Source organism: Argiope bruennichi, chromosome 5, assembly GCF_947563725.1.
Source record: "Argiope bruennichi chromosome 5, qqArgBrue1.1, whole genome shotgun sequence".
In the NCBI taxonomy this organism is placed as follows: domain Eukaryota; kingdom Metazoa; phylum Arthropoda; class Arachnida; order Araneae; family Araneidae; genus Argiope; species Argiope bruennichi.
Window position 1 is genome coordinate 52,108,211 of NC_079155.1, and position 21,057 is coordinate 52,129,267.

Below are 21,057 nucleotides of genomic sequence, written 5' to 3' on the forward strand. Positions count from 1 at the left end.
TGTGAGTTGTCCATAGTTTTTCAGTGAAGTTAAACTATTAACCACTAATTCCAAAATGTACATTTTTAGATACAAGACTTTTACAACACATTGCATAAAAAAAGTCTAATTGTATTTGTCCCAGAATTGCATTTTAAGCTGTTTATTCCGCAACGGATTTCAGTTGGTTCCTTTTTGCATAGCAAACTATTTACACTTAATTATAAAATTTACGCTAATAAATTTAAATGAAATCTCTTGAAACTTTCATTTACATGCAAATATTTGATCTATAAGATAAAGGCGAAGTAAAAGATTTCGTCTTTATACTATAATGATATGAAACTTCGCTTTATATCTTCCATTATTACTTTTATCTAAGGTAAAATGTGTATCAGAAGTTTGAGAAAAAAAGGAATAAACCTAAACAATGAATTTTAAGAGATTAATTTCTTATTCTTATTTTAATAGCTGCCTGAATTCCCTCTTTATTATTTTTTGCTTAACCAAATTTTATATGAAATTCTTTATCCCTTTGACTACTAGCAAGATATATGTGTCATACCTGTAGTTAAAATCCACTGTAAAATAAGAAGTTTTCTTTCTTCTTTCTTTCCAACTGACAATGAACAATTATGTGATAATATATTTAAAGGGGAACGGAATGAATTTCTATCTTTCTCTCCCCCCCCCCTTGTTCCACGTCCATTTATTTATGATATGGTGGATTTAGAACTTGGATTGATTTTTATTTCGAATTCGTCCACAATTCTCTGGACTCTTGATTTTCCTATTAACTAGGGATTGCAATACCGGACCAAAATTTCAATATCGGTATTCGGTATTTTTTAAATCTTAATACCGGTGTAAGAAATTTTAGAAAAAGAAAGAAAACACAGGTGTTTCTTTGTTTTATTTGCCAGTTTTGTTAGAGAGTGTAAATATCACAAAAAAATAATTTGTAACTTATAAATTATAACAGTATATAATCACAAAAAAGTAAAAAAACGTCTTATTTATTTAAATCAAAAAAAAAAAGTGTAAATATCACTATTCAGTCTGTGATACTATTACAAATTTTTGAAATGTGATCTTAAAAAACATAATGCATCCATTGTACTGTCATTAAGCCTGAAAAGTAATTTTGTGTAAAAATGACCAGCTGTCGAAAACGCTCTTTCGGCATCTACGTTAGTTGATGATACTGTTAGCAATGCGCGATATACTTTTTCCCAAGTATTTACCTCTAAATTCCACATCTTCAAACAAATCGATTTCTCGTCGGATGGTTTTGGATATAGCTGATTTCTGTATTGTATTTTGGTTCGTTGAAATTTTTTTATTTATCACTAAATCTAATATTTGTTCAAGAGACAATTCCTTTTCACTATCGACAGTAGTGACATCATAATCTTCGATAACTGAACCGAATTCTTCTGAATGTGGATAGGTTTGTGCTAAAAAACTTTTAAGAAAATTTACTCTACACTTAATCAGATTTGAATTGGTTATTTTCTTTTCTTCTTTTTCATTTTTAAAATCATTATAATTATGTAAATACCATAAGACATTTTCTATTTCGGTATCTTCTTCAACAATTACATTGTCATTATCTTCATTGTCAATATCACTCACTCTTACTCTTTTCAAAGTTGGAATCCGAAATTTCTATATCCTCAGTATTTGGATTCTTCTGTTCTTTATTTTTTTTGGTATAATACATCTATTACTTCTAATTGAAATCCATGAGCATAGCACAACTGCTGATTTGCACCAATCAACTTTCCAACTTTTTTAATAATTGTTGTCCCCTCAGTCGTTATGGATACAATATTTTCTTTCAGGGATAATCCATGTTTCGCTGACTTAGATTTAAGCAATTAATTAAGCCATTAATTAGTTAATTAATTTCTCCCGTTAGGAAGACATAAAAACAAAAACGTATACTGTTTTGCTATGTTCGCGATACCTGAACATATAATGGAGACAATTTAAAAAATTTCTAGTAAATACCCAAAAACCGGTATTTAAACTTGTGAATACCGGTATTACAAAATTGTACAAATGGCTCAAAATACCGGTATTCGGTATTGCAATCCCTACTATTAACATAATCTTAAAATATCATCTATAATTTGAATATAATTTAGTTAATTCAAAAACAACACTATTAAAAAAATTATGATCTCTGAGTTGTTTTCGGTTGATGAGAAGTCAATACTTTGTGTTCTTAGTGGTCATAATTAAATTTTTAAGCCCTTAATTCACACGAGAACTTAGTTAGTTATACAGCGTGTTCAATAAAAAATATAAAAAGTAAAAGTAGCAAAGAAAAATGGGCTACTTTAAATTGAAACAAGTTCACTGTGAATTTTATTGTTTGCTCAGAAATTTTAACGTACAGTTATTGCATTCTAAATGCTTCAAATTGTTTTTTTTTCTTTAATTTTTTTTAAATTAAAAATGCGTAACTTATTAAAAACTTTTTGAAAATTTAAATACATTTATTGTTACTTTATTTTTTCCTGTGTTTTTATTTCTTATATTATAGGGTATTATTTGATAAAACCGATTAATATTACAAATTAATTTTTCTTATTTTTAGATCTTTTTGTTTATCTTAATTTTTGGATAAAATAAATTTTATTTTCAATTTTGAATGAACAAAATTATATTGCACATCTATCATAATAAATGAAAAAGCTCATAAAATTTTAATCAGTCGATTATCAATCTGTTATTTCGATCCTTTTTCCTTGATGTACTTATTTGCATTGAAAATATATCTTCACTAAACCGTAAAGAAATACACAGATACCCATTTACGTCTAGCAGCAAAACCGACAATGCAGTCCTAATTATTTTATCTCTTTACCGATTATGCAACCACAGCTAGTGGTGGTTTGCTGCAATCTTACTTAGGATTGCTTAAAAAATTTCCGCCTCCTGTAACAATGGCTTTGCTAAACAGGTTAATGTGCTAATATATCGTGTGAACACATTGAACTTCTCCGCAAAGAATGTTCATCGCCATATTTGAGGAAAAATACTGAAAAAGAAATTCTGTTATATATTATGTTGTTACTTTCTCTTTATTTGCTTTCCGCTTTCTTTGAAATTTTGACACTTTTTTAAAATTAATATATTTATATAAATAAAATGTGATTTTATTTAAAAAAATTTTCTAATTTAACATATAATGTCGCAATCTCGTTTTAAACATCGATGCATGCATAATGTAAGTGCATGTTTGTACACAACATTGTAACTTAAGATTGTAACTTAATATCCAAGATGCGCAATTATCCTGAATTAAACTGTCGCTGTGCATTTGGCGCGTATCATGTGAACATGAATCGATCCACCACACCTTTTTTGGCGCGTTACAAATTATTATTATGTTTCATATTAAAATGCTTTTAATAATTTTATTTGTAAGAACTAAAGTGCTGTTAAAAGGATGAAAGAAGATCAATTTTTATGTTGTTTCTGTTTCCGTATTAATTGCAAAACTAATTGACCGAGCAATATTTAAAAAAATTTAATTTAAACTTAGTAAGTAAAATTTTAATTTCTCTCAAATATTCTGCATAATTTTTAAGGTATTCATCATATAACACTGCAAACAATAGGCTTTTGGTACTTTAGCTTTCATATTATTTTTAGGACCTTTTTTTGCATTTAAATAATTATTTTAATCATTGAATTATATAGGTAAACAAAAACTAATCTAGAAATGGGTAAAAAATCCAGTAACATCCTACTGAACAGTACAGTTTTGTTCAACAAATAAAACAACAATTTTTGAATATTTTTGATTATTTTGATTGGTAGATAGTATTTTAAGTCATAAAGATAGATTTCATGAGAAACTTTTAAATTACATGGAAAAAAAAGCAACAACAATCAAATTCGGTTAGTCACAAAAATTTAAACAAAAATTAAATGATTAAATTAAAAATTAAATAAGATCTTTTTCTATGAATAAGAGCTTTTAAAACATTTGCTCATCTGTGAGAAATTCACCAAGAAGAAATGGCTAAAATTTTTGAAAAGAAAATTTCCTTTAAAAAATTAAGAGATGCTTATTAATAAAATGACTAAAATGCTCATTACATTTTAAAACTGAATAAGAGCTCTATATCCATTACAGAAAAAAAATGCTGCAAAGAAAAAAAATCAATTAAATTTTTAACTGGAGACGCTGTAGCTGTGGCCTCCAATCTTAAATAAGATTAAAAAAAAAAAAAAAAAAGGAGAGCAGGCGCGGACATGTTTTGTTTAATGGATTCTTTAAAATGAATAAGCAAAAGTGATTGAAAGATTAATCTTGATTGTAAGTATATAATAAAAGTATTTTTGTAATAGATTACTTTAATTTATCATTAATTTACAATTTATTTTCTTTTTTATACGCTTTTTATTTGTAAGATGTAATTTTACATTCGATTTTTCGCTGAATTCCTAATATCTTAATCTTAAAGTTTTGTATGTTGGTGTTTTTTAGATAATCATACAAAGTTTCAGTGATTTCTGAACTTAATTTAGATTTTTGAATAATTTAAATTCCAAGAACAAATAAGAACTTGTTTTAATCAAGAACAAATAAATTTTTCTAACGTTCTAAAAAAATTCTTCAAAGAATTCTTTCATGTTCGTATTGCTGAATAAATCGTATTTTTAAGGTAAAATAAAAAAAAAAAAAAGAATATATCTAAAAGTATAAAATGAAAAAAAAAAAAAAAAAAAAACCAGATATATTTAAAAACAAAAATAGAAAAAAAAATGGATAGGATTATTTAATGGATAATTGTTAACAAGGTTTCATAATCCCCTTCCCTCCATTATGAAATATAATATTAAAAGATAATATTATAAAAAACGAAAAACAAGTTCTTTTTCTATTAATGCATATAATTTTTTTATGGGAAACCTGAAGGTCAAAACAAAAAAAAATGTAAAAGCGTGAGGTGTGAAAAAGAAAGTTAGGAATATATATATATATATATATATATATATATATATATATATATATATATATATATATATATATATACACAATTCTAAATATTCATTAAAAATTAAAATATGAATAAAACTAAAATTTTAATTTAATTAGAATATTTTATTAGCATTTCGAAATTTTTGTAATCTGTCTGGTTTGACCTTCAGGTTTTATTTTAATTAAAAAGTATTTTCTACTTTTAAATAATTGATAAAAATATATTTAATTTTTAAAAATATTTATTTTCCTTTCTTATATTTATGCTTTTGATCATAAAAAATATTTGTTAGAAAGTCTACACCTGTAAATTTTCTAAGGGCTGATATCTAAAAACTGATGAAGTGTCACCAATATTGCTTTGACTAGATTATTGTTGCAGTTCCTGGTGTTTTTCGTTGTTGAGTTGTAGACGCACTATACAAATTCTAAAAAAACTGAAAATCGACACTAATTAACAAAAATAATAATTAAAAAAATTCTTTTTAAAAGTAGAAATTTAAATTATAATAACAGTACTTTTAAAAATCCATTAATGGGGTATTTAAAAAAAAAATATTTATCTTTTCCCCGCCAGAAGATGAAGATTTTAATATTATTTTAACAACAATTTTTTTTCTGGAATTTTTAAAATCGTTTGGTTTTATTTCGTAATTAAGCTTTCGATCTTCGTCTGAATAACAGAAATTATTCTAGAGAAAATGGATGAAAGGTAAGTGAAATGCATATATGTATATACATTTACGAATTGATAAAATTAAGAGAAAATGCTTTTTGTAGTAACGCTACTAGTAATAGATATGTTTTAGTTTCTTTATTGCCGTTTCGATGCTGTACATATACTCTTCTCAATTTCTTAGAACCTTACTTCCAGTGTGCTAACAAAGCTACTAATTTATCGTTACTATGAGTAGGAAAGTCATAGAATAATTTTTGCAAATTTCTATTTCACCTAACTTGTTTCGGGTTTGTAAATTTCATATTTTGAAAATGAAATTTGGAATCAATTTAGAGAGCATAGTCTCATCCTGATTATTTGAAGTTCTGAAATTTTGAGTAATTATAGATTCTTGATAATGAAGTAATAATTTAATATTTTTAGAATTTAATTATCTTTTATTTTTAGTTAAATTAAAGTTTCAATTTTGTTAAAAAAACAAATGAGTTATTTTGAAAGAAAAAAACGTGCATCAATGAATGTTTTATTTCTGGCTTTTGCAAGAAAATTAAGAATTGATACAATATTCACATCGAAAGAATAGCTTTGAAATTTTTCAAAATGAACTAGCTCGAGGTTCTCTCCGTGATTTTTCTTCTATACTAACTCTATATCATGTGTCTTGTTCTACATAATATATTGAAAGAAAGTGATTATGGATTTTGGGCGTTTTCCTCTACAACTGCTTTGTATTTCAAACTTGGTACAGATTTAAGACCATATAGCAAATTTCAATTATCAACATCGTTTCGCTTTCGTGGTATTGCATTTATAAATGCTCAAATATGCTTATTGACAGACGGTCAAATCTTTAAGGGATTGGGTGCAAAATCTGAAGTAGCCCTATAATTCTGTTAATAAAATTATTTATTAAGTTTAAACTATGTAGCTATTTATGTTTTTGAATTATCTTGTTTATATAGACATAGACTGACAGATAGATAGACTTCTTATTAATCAATTTCATCCAAAAATATAGCAAAAATCTACAATATTAGTGCAAAAGCAACACACCAAGTTTTATGGATGTATCTCATTGAGTTTTATTATTATTATTATTTTATTCACAGACAAGCAAACATAATTCCACGAGTTGTTTTTTGGGGTAAAATCTTAGTTAACTTTGCCTTTTACTTCGCCAAAGATACCAACAGCGCCAAGTCGCCATTCAAGATGGCTGATTAGATGAACAATAATGTGAAACAGTTACATTTACCCAAACTTTTTATTAAAATTATGACCTTTATTTGTTACGATTGTTTTTAATACTTCTTTTTAAATCTTTATTGGTCACTATTGCTGAATCTACTTTGTATTTTGAAATAAAATAATAATAATAATAAAAAAACCTTTACGAACCGGCTGTGCCAGTCTGTGCTTTATAGAATAAAATCAGAGTAAGCGATGCATTCGGCATTTGAAGAAGGCAGTGAGTAGAATTTTTTAACTTAAAAAAAGTATCCTGCGGTTTCGCTAGAAGCGGGATGGAAACCTAGTAGCTTCGCTAGCACGTTTAACATACGGATTTTTTTTTTTTCCGAATAATTCAAAAGAAGTGGGATAAATCGAGCATGCAATGCCTTCGACATATAAAAAAAAAAGCACCGGGCGGATTTTTTTTATTTATTTATTTATTTATTTTTTTTTTTTGCCTTAAAAAATTATTCTATGGCTTCGTTAGCAGCGGGTGCAGGAACCTAGTAGGTTCACTAATATTGGGAAAATAAGGATTCTGTGAATAATAAAACAGCACAAGAGAGAAAACAAATATCCGTTCTTAGTAGCTTCGTTTCTAGAGGTCTAGATTTTTAAGAAGAAATTTTAAGGAATAAATGCACTTATTTGGTTCAACTATTTCTTCTTTTTAGTTGGAACAATTTATAAATTTCTGTAAGAAAATGGCGGAACTTTTCAGTGATGCACACATTTTCCTGTCAGAGCGATATGTACTCACCATGATCGAATTCTCCAATACAATATTCCTGATAATGTTTATGATCTTCCGACTCAACAGATATCTATCCCTAAAAATAACCACTGACATCGAATTAACATGGGAAATCCACGAAAAGAATAATAAATCGCAAAGAATACCGTTAGAACATGATCACAGATTTGTGTAATAAAGACAAACGATTTCAAAAAGCTTGAGCAGATGTTTTTAATTTTCGATTTGCTGTCCTGATAAAATTCATGAACAGGTTATTTTAATTAGAATAAATTAATTCAATATGAATTACAAAAAGATAAATATATTTGATCTGTTCCTAGTTTACATTCAAAATAACTCTAGAATGTTTTATTAGTAGAATAATACTTTCAATTATAATAAGTAATTTAATTTAAATTCTTTAATAAATGTTTTTTTGTCGATTTTTTTTATTTTTTTATTTCTCAAGAAATTATTGTAGAATATGTAAAATTCAACAACAACAACAACAAATCATCATTAGTATGACTAGGAGAATTATTTCGTTTTTTTGTTTACGTTGCCATATTGGCGACAAATTTAGAGGCACGCTAAACTAGGATTCAGTCTTTTTTGAAAATGAGGGAGGTCTGAGACACGGAAAATTGACAAAATCTTTTAGTCGTTTTTTTTTTTTTTTTTTCTTTTCTTGTTGGTTACAATATTTTCTCTGTGCATACGTGGAAATAAACGAAGAATAATTATTAAGAGAAAAAGGAATAAAGATAACGATAAATTTGTTTCTTATTATTTATTTTTATTATTAATTTTGTTTTATTTATTAATTTTTTCAAATAAGAACTATTAAATATCCAAATTGAAATTATTCGAATTCTTGTCGTTTCTTTGCACATTGTAATATTATATATATATATATGAATCTATTGCCGAATTTACACTCGGCCAGTTATAAGATGGCCAGGAGGTAGCGCATGCGCAGAAAGGGACTAATTTATGTTTGCTACAATTTCGTAAGATAGATTCAGTCATTCCATGTTTGGCTATAAATTGCCGTTTTGGCATCCCTGAATTTTCCTTTTTCACTGCATATCGTTTTAAAATGATGGATATTTACACAAAGAAACATGGTCAGAAAAAAAGGTCAACATACCTAAATTTGGAACTATAGAAAAGAAATGACAAATAGAATGAAAACACATACAAGCGCAAACACACATATGTTAATATTTTTTTAAAATTTTCTTAATAATATGGCGAATTTCGCTAAGTTTGGCTAGAATTTTTTCGGCATTGTCTACAAACTGATGCCTGTTTCTCCTATTTTATCCCAAAAAATTACTTTTCTAATTTATGAATTTCATTTTTGTACAGTTTTTAATATTTTTTTTAAAATGTACTTCGGGTTCAATCTGGAAAAAAATATTATGATGAAATTCAAACACGTTCATCAAAACACTCAGGCACGTGCTTTTGTCAGAGTTAAAATTAAATTTTAAAAAATGCCTTTGGACAATGCTTTAGAAGTAGGATTTTCATTTCCCCTTTTATTTCGTTGCATACACATTTTTAATTTTCACCCCAGTAATTTGTAGTAGGCTGATTTATTTAAATTTGACTCAGTCGTATCAAAAAATCGTTGAATTTAAAAAAAAACAATCCATGTTAATTGTTTCATTGCCTTAAAAGTCAATCTGGGCGGACAAGCTGGTCGCCAACGGCGGCTAATATAATAATAAGATATTAAAAACATTTCGTGATGCACAAATAGACAACTCATAATAGAGGGAGAGTATTTCATCTTCAGTGAGATTTTCTTTTGGAGAATTTTCCATTTGCGTTTTTTACTTTATATACTTTTCTACTTTAATATTTTTCATTTCATTATCAGTTGGTCGATTAAATTGATTATATTTTGATCGCATTGCAGTAAATGTGATATAAATTTTAAGCTTCTGTAATCTTTCAAACTATAAATTGTAGGTTAAAAACTAAAAAAGATAAGAAAGTATTTAAATAAATTCCACCTTCAAATTCCATTATAAAATTTTATTTAAAAAAAAAACGTTTTATTTACTTATTTTTTGAATTTATTATTAAGAATAAATTGCGTTTCAACTTAGCGTATATGTTCTGTAAATTCAAATAATTTTTAAATTCTAAAGTAAATATATCCATGATTATATGATGTATAAATTAAATTTGGAAAAGACCTTTCCATTTCCTTGTGTTTGTAAATCCGAAAATTCCGAATTTGAGAAAGTAATAAATAAATTAAAAAAACATTTAGATCTCTTGTTCGAAACAGCTTAACATGATAATGCCTGTGACTTAATTAGTCAATGTTTAATTTCATTGAAAAAATTTACTCTTAATTATTATATAGTAGCGATAACATCCCCACACTAAAAAAATTATTTAATGTTATAGCAACTCGCGTATGTATAAATGCTATAATTAAAAGTCTAATTAATTTTTCTAAAGACTCTTTAGCGAGTGCCTATTACTCAACGTGTAATTACACTCCAAATTTGAAACTGTAGGTTCAACGGTTTGTCTATTTTTTCAACATACATGTCGCATGACAATTGTGCAAAATGTATGTTAAACATGTAAATATCATCATATTAAAAGCCCTGAATACTAGCAGTTTCACAATCACCCTTTTCGGTTTATTTAATAGATTTTATGATTATTGTGGCAATCAGTAATTATGTTTAAGTCTCTTTTTTTTGTATCTCGAGGGTGACTATAAAAAAAAAGACAATAGCTTCTGATTTGACAAATTTTTTGGAATCACACCGCATAATTTCTGTTGTGATCGACATATTGAAGGCCCGCATGCCAATTGGAAACTTGCTTCCAGCCCCGGGCGGATTCAGTGATTGATGGATAGGTTTGTTTGTGATCTTCTCATGAATTAAACATCGTTATTTTTCATCTGCTGTGATGAGTTCTTCGTTAGCCAATCTTAATTGTGCCGGTCACTGGAGCTGGAATCAAGTAATCACGTAATCTGGTTAAATCCTTAGCTTTATCTCGGAAGTAGGTTGGGTGAAATAAGAGCATATCGATTACAGGAATCTTCAAATATCAATGCAAATTTCATCGTTCGTTTTTTACATTGTGTATATAAATAGATACCAAGTTTTCAGTGACATCCCCATCTATACCAATTTTAAAAATTTCTAATCCTTACTGCTGTATATGTAATAATGCTATCCGCTGGTATTATATAATAATCTGATTGAAAGGTGTAGACTAGATCATTTGATTTGACTTTGTGCCTTTTTTGTGCCGGAACGTGGTAAGGAAGATGCTTTAGTTTGCGCTCATCTTCGAAATTTCTGTTGTTCTTTAGAGACTCTTAAGTTTATTGGATGCAGAATGAATATCTTCCGATATTAATTTAGGGGCACTGTTATAAAATCGTGTATGATATAAAATCGTAAAATTTAAGCCATTTTTAAACTATCCAAATCAAATCTGTCCATTCAAGATCCAATTTGGTACTTCTCTTTCCCATTGAAAAATAAAATGCTATAGCTCCCTCCCCCATTCTATTTTACGTTCTATTTTAGTCCAAATGTGAGTACTTGCTTCATAAAGAAACAGGAAAAGAAATTTAAAAAAAAAAAAAAAAAAAAAAAAAAACAGATTCTGCAGAATATTATTTTCCGTATCATCACAAATAACGACTTGAAAATTAATAAAGTTAACCTCTAAAAATTGTGTAGTGACTTCTTCAACTGAATTCAAGAATCATCCTAATCCATTTAGTGTTTGCACATAATATGCTACTATCAAATGATTTCTTCTCTTTAAACCATCCACATTTTAGACTGCGCTAAAAGATTTTGTTTGAAGTCCTTTATTGTATCTTCAAAATTAGATAAATCTTTAACAAGTCACTCCTAAATCCTATTTTAAGTAGAGCTTCTGAAGCCCGAGGTTTTTACAAGGTCCCGTTTTACGTTCAAGTCGGGGGAAATAAATGCATTGGCTGTAGCGCTTAAATAAGAATGTAAGTCAAGCACGGTAGTTTAATGGACAAAATATTTTTCAATAAACGAACATTGAAGATTAAATTATGAATATTTTGAATTGAAACAGAGCAAGAAATTTATATTTTTAAGTAATTTTTAATATTACTAACACTTAATATAATTACTGATTTAAAAAATTCTGTGCCACATAATTTTGTAAATAAATGCGAACAAAAATTCCTTACATGTGTGTTTATTTCAGTTTTGCAATACAATTTTTTTTTTTTTTCATTTGCGAAAAGCTTAAAAGTTAGAAAAAGGAGAGTAAAAAATGAAAGGGAAACAGTTGTCAATCCTAATTTGAAACAGTCTAATCTGAAATCTTAACAAAAATCAAACTTTCTCCAATTCATTCCTCCAAACTTGCACAAAATATTCTACTCGATAAACCATTCGATATTAATTCATGGGTAGTAGGCACTCGTACGAAAAAGTTTTCAAAATTTTAGTTAGATTCAGAATTAAAAATTAATCATAATTTGAAAATTTTTCCTGAATAATGTTTGAATGTATTATATACAAAAACCATTTTTACACCACTTTAATTTTTCAAAAAAAAAATCATTCAGTAATATTAATTTTATTATCATATAATTTTTTTCTTTTAATTAATCAAACTGTTAAAAAATTCCTAAACATATTTTATAACTATACTCCTCTTCTTTTGAGTTTCTGTTTATGCTGACGCTGGTTGCGATGACATTAACACTAAACCTATTGACATTTCACCAATACATTGAGAGTGGGACTGGAAAACGGCCCTTTGTTCGCTCGAGGTAAATTTAGTGCTAAATACATGGGTGTGCGCTCTGCTCTTGTGATCGCTGCTGAATAGTTAAAGTTTAAAAATGAAATAAAAATGGAAAAATCAAGCACAAAAGATTATGTTGCGATGCTTCAAAAACCGGATCTGCATTTTTTTTTTTTTTTCAATTAATAAGAATGAAGTTTGAAAATTAGAGAAATGGCTGAAACCAAGTAATAAATCTACTTGTTTTAACTTTATTTAAAATCTTATGAGGGGAAAAAAATCTATGTCTAATCAAAACTTTTGCATTGGGTATAACAAGAAAATCATATGCCGCCACCGAGATCACGCGAATAGCCATCCCGCTAATGTATTAATGGAATCGTTCTAAATGTCGATTACTTTCGTTTTAGAGATTGATTCGGTGTTTATCAAAGAAATAAAAAAACTATTGGATTATTCTTCCTGAGGCCTTTTCGTATATATTCACAAAATGCTACAATTATGTTTATCTTATATATATATTTTTTATACTATTTAACTTTATTTTGCGTTATCGTAGTCTTCTCTACATTGAGGAGAATCCAAGTCCTTTTCTGCATTATTTGCGGTCAGAATCCTTTGAAACTTCTTTTTATTTAAGATATAAACTTACTTTTAGCATATCTTAACCAGTTGCAGTGTTTTTCACCCCTTTGACCTCTCGACTTCCTCATATGCTTTTTCAATATGACCACGCTCTCATATGACTAGATAGCTAATAACTTTAAAACTCGAAATTCTAGTTCTAAAATTTAGTACAAGTCTACGGTTCTGGTATAAAGATCATATACCAAATTCTATTTGTCTAACTAGTTGCCTGTTTGTTTAAAGCATAATTTCTTAAACTATGGTGGCTTAAAAAATATTAGAGGTCACGAAAACTTTCACAAGGTTTTCTTCTTTCAGAATTGTCAACATTTGTAAGTAAAAATTGTAAAGGAAATCTCAACTCCAAATAAACGATATCGTCAATATTTGCGAAGTAGTTGTTTTAATGGAAGCTTATTTTTTTAAAAAATCATTTTGTTATTTATTATTTCAACTTTGAGCTTCTTTCAATTTTTTTTAACCAATATGAGGAATCTAAAATATCCCCTCCCCAACCTTCTCATAAGAGGTTGAGAGCAAAAAGAGAAAGAAGAAATTTTATCCAAAAAAATAAATTGTCATTGCTAAAATCTCATGAAATCTTGTTTGATGGTTCGCCATTAAGGGGAATCGAATCAATGAATGCCTTTTCCATAAATGATTGAAAAAAGGTGATACAAATATTTATCAAGCTTCGAATATAAAAACAAAAACTACTGAATTTCATTGAATTCAAAATTTTCGCTATCAGAGTATTTGATTATGAATTTTTCTGTTCTCTTTTTGGAAGCAAAGAAAAATATACTTGCAGGTTATGATAACACATTTTGAAAATTCCATGTTCTTGTTTTTCTTAAATTAGTTTTTTGCCAAGTATTAAATCTTTGAAAGAAACCCTTTCATCATTTTTGCTTTAAATGTCAATCAAGATTTGGGTGTGTGTTAGCATTTCGATCGAATTCTTGCTCAAGCCAGTTTATAAGGACCACGCCTAAGATTAGCAGCTACATTTGATGATATGGTTCTGACCCTCGTTCGTTTTAAAATGGCTATTTCCTGAAAGAATATTTAAATGTGGAAAACCAAGAAATTATTTGTTTTTATTTGTGTCTTTAAAATAATAGAAATATCAATAATGCATTTGTATAATTTTAGAAAATCATCGCGAGTATTAATCTATTGTCGGCTATGAAAATAGGATTCTTAAAATATTTAAAAATGCAATTCTGAGACCGAGCTTGAAATACCACATTAGAGAAATAACATTTTTAAGAACATTTGTTTCACAAAGAAAAATTTGATTAAGTAAATTATTTCCATGTTTTTTTTTTTTTTTTTTTTAATTTGACGTTTCCTCTTTTCTTGAAGAATTATTATATTCCGTCTTATAGCAATAATTAAAATTTATATTTTAAGTAAAATTTTTATGATTAATCTATTTTTAATTCTATATATGTGTTGTATAAAAGAGTAAATATCATAATGTTAAAAAAAATCGATCACGTGATTTTGGTAACTTTCTGCGTTTCGAATTTTCTCAATTCAATATATAACTCAATATTGGCCCGAGCTAAATGTGTGAAATCATACTTATGGTTTGTATCATTAGAACTGCTATTTCTATATCAAATTTCAAACAGCATCTATGAACTGGGCTGACTATCTCCCTAAAGGATTCATGAATATGTGGATGCAATAATTGGAAATTGCATCTAGGTGTATAAATGAAATTCAGCATATGATCTTAATACTAAAAATTTACCTTTATCAAATTTTGATCGCAATTGGTCAAAAGGTAAAGTCCAAACTAAATACTGGGTTGTCACAACACTAAAATTAGGTATTCGAAATAGAGGGGAACAATACCATTAGTTTATCGAAAAACTTATTTTAAATTCTATCTATAACTAATGTTATCTATGAATTAGTTACAGAGGAATTCAAAACAATCGCACTGGCTATATATGCATTGTTATCTTATAAACAAAGATAGAAAGAAAAAAAATCAATGTTGAAGGGAGCGTCAAGTTTTGTTTTGTGATTCCCTTAGACACATGGACAGCATTCATGTCGTAGTCCAGTTCACACTAAATTCTGAGAAACATGGTCGCAGTTACTGATGCGTGTTTGATACCCTTAACATTACATGCTCTTATACTTTTGCATGTAATAGTAAATGACTTGAAAATAGTGGATTTCAGATTGTAGTAAAATGCACTAGCTCATGAATGCGCCCTACGAACTAAATTCGAAGCTCTCTTCTATAGCTCAGAAAGTTGAAAACCCCAAGCTTGTTTTTTACCACACTTTGCAAGCAAGTTATAGCATTTGTAAACGGTGCAATTGTTTAGAATCCTGTGTATGCCAACGAGAGACAAGTATAAATAGAAAAGATGCAAAGTAATGATAACTAATTTTACCTCACATGTAAAGTTAATCATCATTACTTTAACTAATTAAAAGTTAAAAGGTTCTTTAAAAAATAGAAAAGTAGCTATTAAAGGGAAAGATTGTTTTTTAAACTCTGAAAATCTTTTGGTTAAATGGTCCCTGAAATCTGAGAACTATATTTAATTCTAAAAATATGTCTCAGTGTTGGCAATTGGTAAAACAGTTTATGCTTTACCAATTACTGCGGGTTCTGTTCTTATTTTTACTGAAAATCTTGTGTGTTCGAAATTATCTTGTACATATCAAATAACTGAAGCAGATATAAGGGTTTTACTGATTTTTTTTAAAATTTTGATCTTACAATAAATAACATGCATATTATTAAAGCTTTTTCCGATCAAAAAAAGGGTTCATTTTAAATGGACTTCTCCTCATATTTTATTAAAATAATCTTTACTCATTGCAATACTTACTGCATTATTTAAGTATTTCTGTTGCTTCCTATTAAGAATCAAATGAACTTTCTACAGCCTAAACAAATTTTTACAGTTATATCTTCTATTAAATTCCTTCCATCTTGAATTTAAAATAATTTTTTTACATACTATACCTGTTTATGAACAAAATTTATAGCCATTTCGGCTGTTAAAATTTTGACAAAACAATCTTTTAGTTAGGAAAGGATTCACTTCGCGACCTTTTTCTGAAATAGGGCTTCTAGTTCATGTAACCAACACATAACTCTGTTAACAATGATAACATTAACTTCTTTTCTCTTTCCTTTTGATTACAATGACGATACCAATAGATATGGTACATCTTAACTGAATAAATGTTTTCTGATCCCTTGGCTTTTATTTTCCCCCTCGATTTAACCAACACATAATTCGTCATCACATAACGATGATGTTTATTAATTTAAAATGATTCTGGGTGATTGTGTAACATATTCTGAATTTTAGGATCAGAAGATCGAACATTCAGAATTCGAGTCCGCTGAAGATCTATCATATAAACGAGCTCGACATTAATGTTTGTTCAAACGTCTTCGCATGTGTGTGTAGTGGAAATCTTGGAAGTGGTAGACCATTTTGAAGTATTATCTTTGATTCTGAAATTTATGAACGCACTGGTTTAGCTTAAGATCTTGGTTAAGTAGTCAACCAAGCATTGTATGTGGCCTTGGCGCATATTAAATCTACCGTTGAGGATGAAATATTCTCCAGAAATAGAAGCTTAAGATTCCATCTCGACATCTGATTATGATTAAAAATTTTGATGCCTGCTCAGTATTAGCTTCGTTCACTTAAAAAAAGAGTGTTAATGTAAATAAAAGATTAAGGACACAATCCATGAAAAATCTGATTTAGAGAATTAATCGTTCTCTCCTTGGTGCGGCTTGGAAGTTAGGAAAGTAAAGCGAAAACTTAGGGATCGTCTTTTCATCACCAAAGTTAAAATATGTACCTCAAAATATCTATTGCGCGATGCTTGAAAACGAAATTATTATATATAGGATGATTCAAAATTATGGGATAAACTTCAAAGATATATTAGGCATATAGAACATGGGGTCCCAAATATAAAGTATGACCACTACAGGAGAATCTTTGCTAATGATGAACGTAAAACACATGCAGAACTTATCTTTGCTATTTTATTAATTGCTATTCCGCATCGTTTATAGAATTACTATGAAAAGTAAATTACTTGATGAAACTGAGGAAGATTATTGTATTTAAAAGGGCAATAAGATAAAGGTATGGAATCATTCTAGTCATCTGATGATGACGGTCCAAAACTTGAATTTTTAAATATGCATAGGTGTTAGAATATTTAGTAGTTTTGATATTTCTATTTTAATATTAATATATTATTACATAACATTTGTATCTTGATGTACACAAATTTAATTTTTTTTGCTAATTTTTTTATTAAATTGCGTTTTGAAACAAACTGAGAACTGTTCTGAAACGATCTAGTAATTTCGACACATGATCACATGACGAAGATGACACCTCAGTAGGCACACACCCATCGGCCTTTGTAATTTTTCTGTCTCCAGAGATACTCATTTTATATGATCCCTGAGATATTCGGCATTAAGTTGATGACCTTCGGGACAAATAAATCAATTATCTATAAAATGTGCGCTAAGCCGATGACGAATAATTCAGTTTTTGGACATTGTTGTTCAACGATGGACGTTTGTTAACTTATTAATCTCTATATTTGATTCGATCGGTGACTCGCTTTTTGCTTGATCCGTGAGATATTCAGCAGCACCTTGATGAGTCACCATCATTTAATGAAGCTATCGTCTCTCGAAGGTTTCGGCCGCTCGGTCACACTCTTTTAATTACTTTTCCGGTTTGAAGACGGATATCTGCACCCGTAACCGCCGGCGGGACAACTCAATAAAAAGTATCATTTTCCCATCAGGGACACAAAATGCACATTTTCCCCATCGGGTTTTTTTTATTCGTACACTCATCATCTATCCTGCCGTTACTCTTTTATTTCTTATTTTTTATGCAATTTTAGGAGCATTCTGTGTCGAATATTTACCTTCCTTTCCATTTTAAGATTGACATTTATTGTTGATATTCAAATACTCGCGGACTTCCCTTCATTGACCTTTTGACCGCCGAAGGAATTTCTTCCCGGATTCATTTATTTGTGTTTTATGTCCCTTTCCAATAACTGATTCTACGTTCGATTCTCCTCCTCCTCCTCTTTACAATCATATGTACAGAATACCGCGAATTTATTTCTAGTTTGAGGTTTCAATGCTATGTTTTTTCGTTGGATTCATTCGTCTTTACTGCTCATGAGTTACTATGAAGAGTACATTATTTGATAAAAGAAAATAAAATTATATTTAACAATAAAATTAGAGAGGATATCTGTAGAATTGGCGTGGTCATTTGACCGCGGTTTAAAATTATTTTTGTCCCTCCCAGAATAATTACTGTTTAGTTTTAAAACGGGACATTTATACAACTATTATTTCCATATTCATTTCGATGGAAACTTCTATATTTAGATCTAAACAATTATTCAGGGCGGTTCTAAACGATGGCATAAACTGGAAACCACGCATACATAAACAAGTATTTTTTTTTAATTGAATATGAGGGTCACAAAAATTAAAGAACAACCGCTGCAAGAAATTGTTTGCCAGTGAATTAAGTAAAAAGAAAAGAGCAAAGTTAAATAAAGCGTATTTTGCAGTTTAAATGAAACATACGTATAATCTGAATACGTATGAATACCTGAATACGTATAATCTCATCAACACAATTGCATAAATAGCATCATTACATCGAATGCAGCATGGCAGATATAATGACTGATTGAACGCAACATGAGCAAAAAACTATTTGCTCAAAAATAAGTATTCAAAGGATTTGCCATTCGAAGCTATACACGCCTCATGCTTTTATAAAATTTTCTCCCATTAATCTTATGTTGCCAACTTTATCTGATACATCCGTTTCTTTTACTAAATTCTTTATCAACAAGTCCCCCTTTGAATTTCGCTCCCCTAGTTCTATAGTAAACATGACTTCTTTCTATATGCTGGTCTACTTTTGAAATCTGTCCCATGATTGAGTCACTCAACATATTAACGTATTGTTTTGAAGCAACAGGGGGATATTTTGAGATGAACTTTCGAACTTCGATGATGGCTAGGCGACTCCAGTATCGCTTCTTCATTTTCTTAACTTCATATGGCACCAAAAAAAAGATGGTTGACCCTTAACATCAGATTTATAATGAACTAAGCTTTCGTTAAGCTAAGTTCGGTAAATTTTTGATGAATTCGGATACCGGACTTGAAACCTTCCATTCCTAAAGCCAAGACCATGCCCCCAGACAATTGCATCCTCATAAAGTATGAAATATGCGTTTTATTTTTAATTCCATAATACTTTTCCAAAACATTGTAATTTATGGTTAGTTTATAGAAAAACGATAGCTTTTTTTTTCTCACTAAATTGGAAAAGGCTTTTATGAAAAGAATGCTTTTTAAATGTTAGAAATACAATATGGAGCAAAAGAATTTTAAATAAAAAAAAAAAGGTGCAGGCCTATGTCGAATAGAATTTTGAATACATTTCAACATTTTTTTAAAATTTATTTCAAATTGCATCACTTTGTTTTATGATCCTCTCCTCTACTGTCTTATGAGATTTGCAAAGTTTACCGTTCCTTATGATGTGCATCGACGCTATTTTATCAGAGTGCTGAATACCAAAAGCACATCATAACAAACAAACTTTTGTTGTAAACTTTGGAATCATTATACAGCATTTTGGGACAAAATCTAGCAATCAAGTGTTACATAAAACAATTTGAGAGTAGATGTAGTTAACTTACAAAAATATTAATTGCATCAGCAAGTGTTTTGGCGAGTTTGAGATTCGACACTTTGTTATGACAGTGACAATATTCAAAATATGAAAACTTTAGGTAATTTCTAAAAAATCTTACTGTATATAAAAAAGTCCCAATGTATTCGAAAATGAACATTTTGCACTTTCAAGAAAGACGAACTTATCACCAGAATAAAATTTCAAATGTTGCATTCGACATTGATTTTCTCTATGGAGTTAGAATTTTTTTAAATTCTAATTGGACAAATTTAGTTTTAATTGGATTAAAATTGGATTTAATTTTAATTTTAATTGGACAATCGCAAGACTCAAACTTCTTTACCAGCACTTAATGCAGAATTCAAACCAACGCACTTTTGTTTCCTTTTCAATAGGGTCGTTTAATATGATTGACCACTGGGGGTACTGGATCAGGGGTGATCGTTCTCTGATTCAGGTCTAAATTACGTGATTGAGTGAATGAAATGCGTGAATGAAGTCCGCCCCGTAAAAATGGTTGTGACGTGTGTGTAGCTAAGTCGTTCTCTTGGCCCTAGATGGCGCTACTATAGAAACAAGAGGCGCTCCCCCTCAGGCTTAAACCGGCTGTCTTCGAACAGCGGGATTGTCAATGGCAAGTGCCATTAGAAACAACAACAATATGATAATGCATAACTTTTGTAAATTACGCGATGCGAAATTCTCTTAAATGCTTTAAAAGGCAAACATTTGGACTGAGATATTTCGAATTTTGCGTTCTTCAAGAATAGTAGATGCTTAAACCGGAAAGAATTTTAAATATTTTAGTTATGTTTTTGATTAATCGAAATTTTAATGTTTTTCTCAATAGCTTTGAAATATATTATCACTCGGAAGCTATTTTTGCACCTCCATAAAATTAATAAAATGCATGTTATAAATATATATATATATATATATATATATATATATATATATATATATATATATATATATATATATATATATATATATATATATATATATATATATATATATATATATATAAATTTTATTTATACGCAATTTGTGCTTTAAATTCAAAATCTGATAAAAACATTTTTACATTTTATTCGCTATTATGTTCAGTGGTCTGTTTAATTGTAGAAGTGATTTTCACAATTACTTTTGATTTAAAAAATAAGTCAATTTACATCATATTTTTTTTTCACTATTTGCTTGCCTACTTTTCTTATAAATTTAATAGAAGTATGTAACA

The 21,057-nt window shown here is 28.6% G+C and overlaps 1 protein-coding gene across 2 annotated transcripts in view; it reads left to right on the forward strand.

Moving 5' to 3' along the window:
- The window catches only part of LOC129969043 (ankyrin repeat and BTB/POZ domain-containing protein 2-like), a 136,226-nt gene that overhangs the window by 4,369 nt on the left and 110,800 nt on the right, over positions 1–21,057 (forward strand). The window contains exon 1 of one of the 2 annotated variants that reach the window (XM_056083450.1): positions 5,625–5,693. The exons of the other annotated variant lie outside the window; for it this stretch is intronic. The gene's annotated coding sequence lies outside the window, so the exon portion shown is untranslated. Of the gene's footprint in view, positions 1–5,624; positions 5,694–21,057 lie in introns of those variants that run through there. 2 annotated transcript variants of the gene reach the window in all.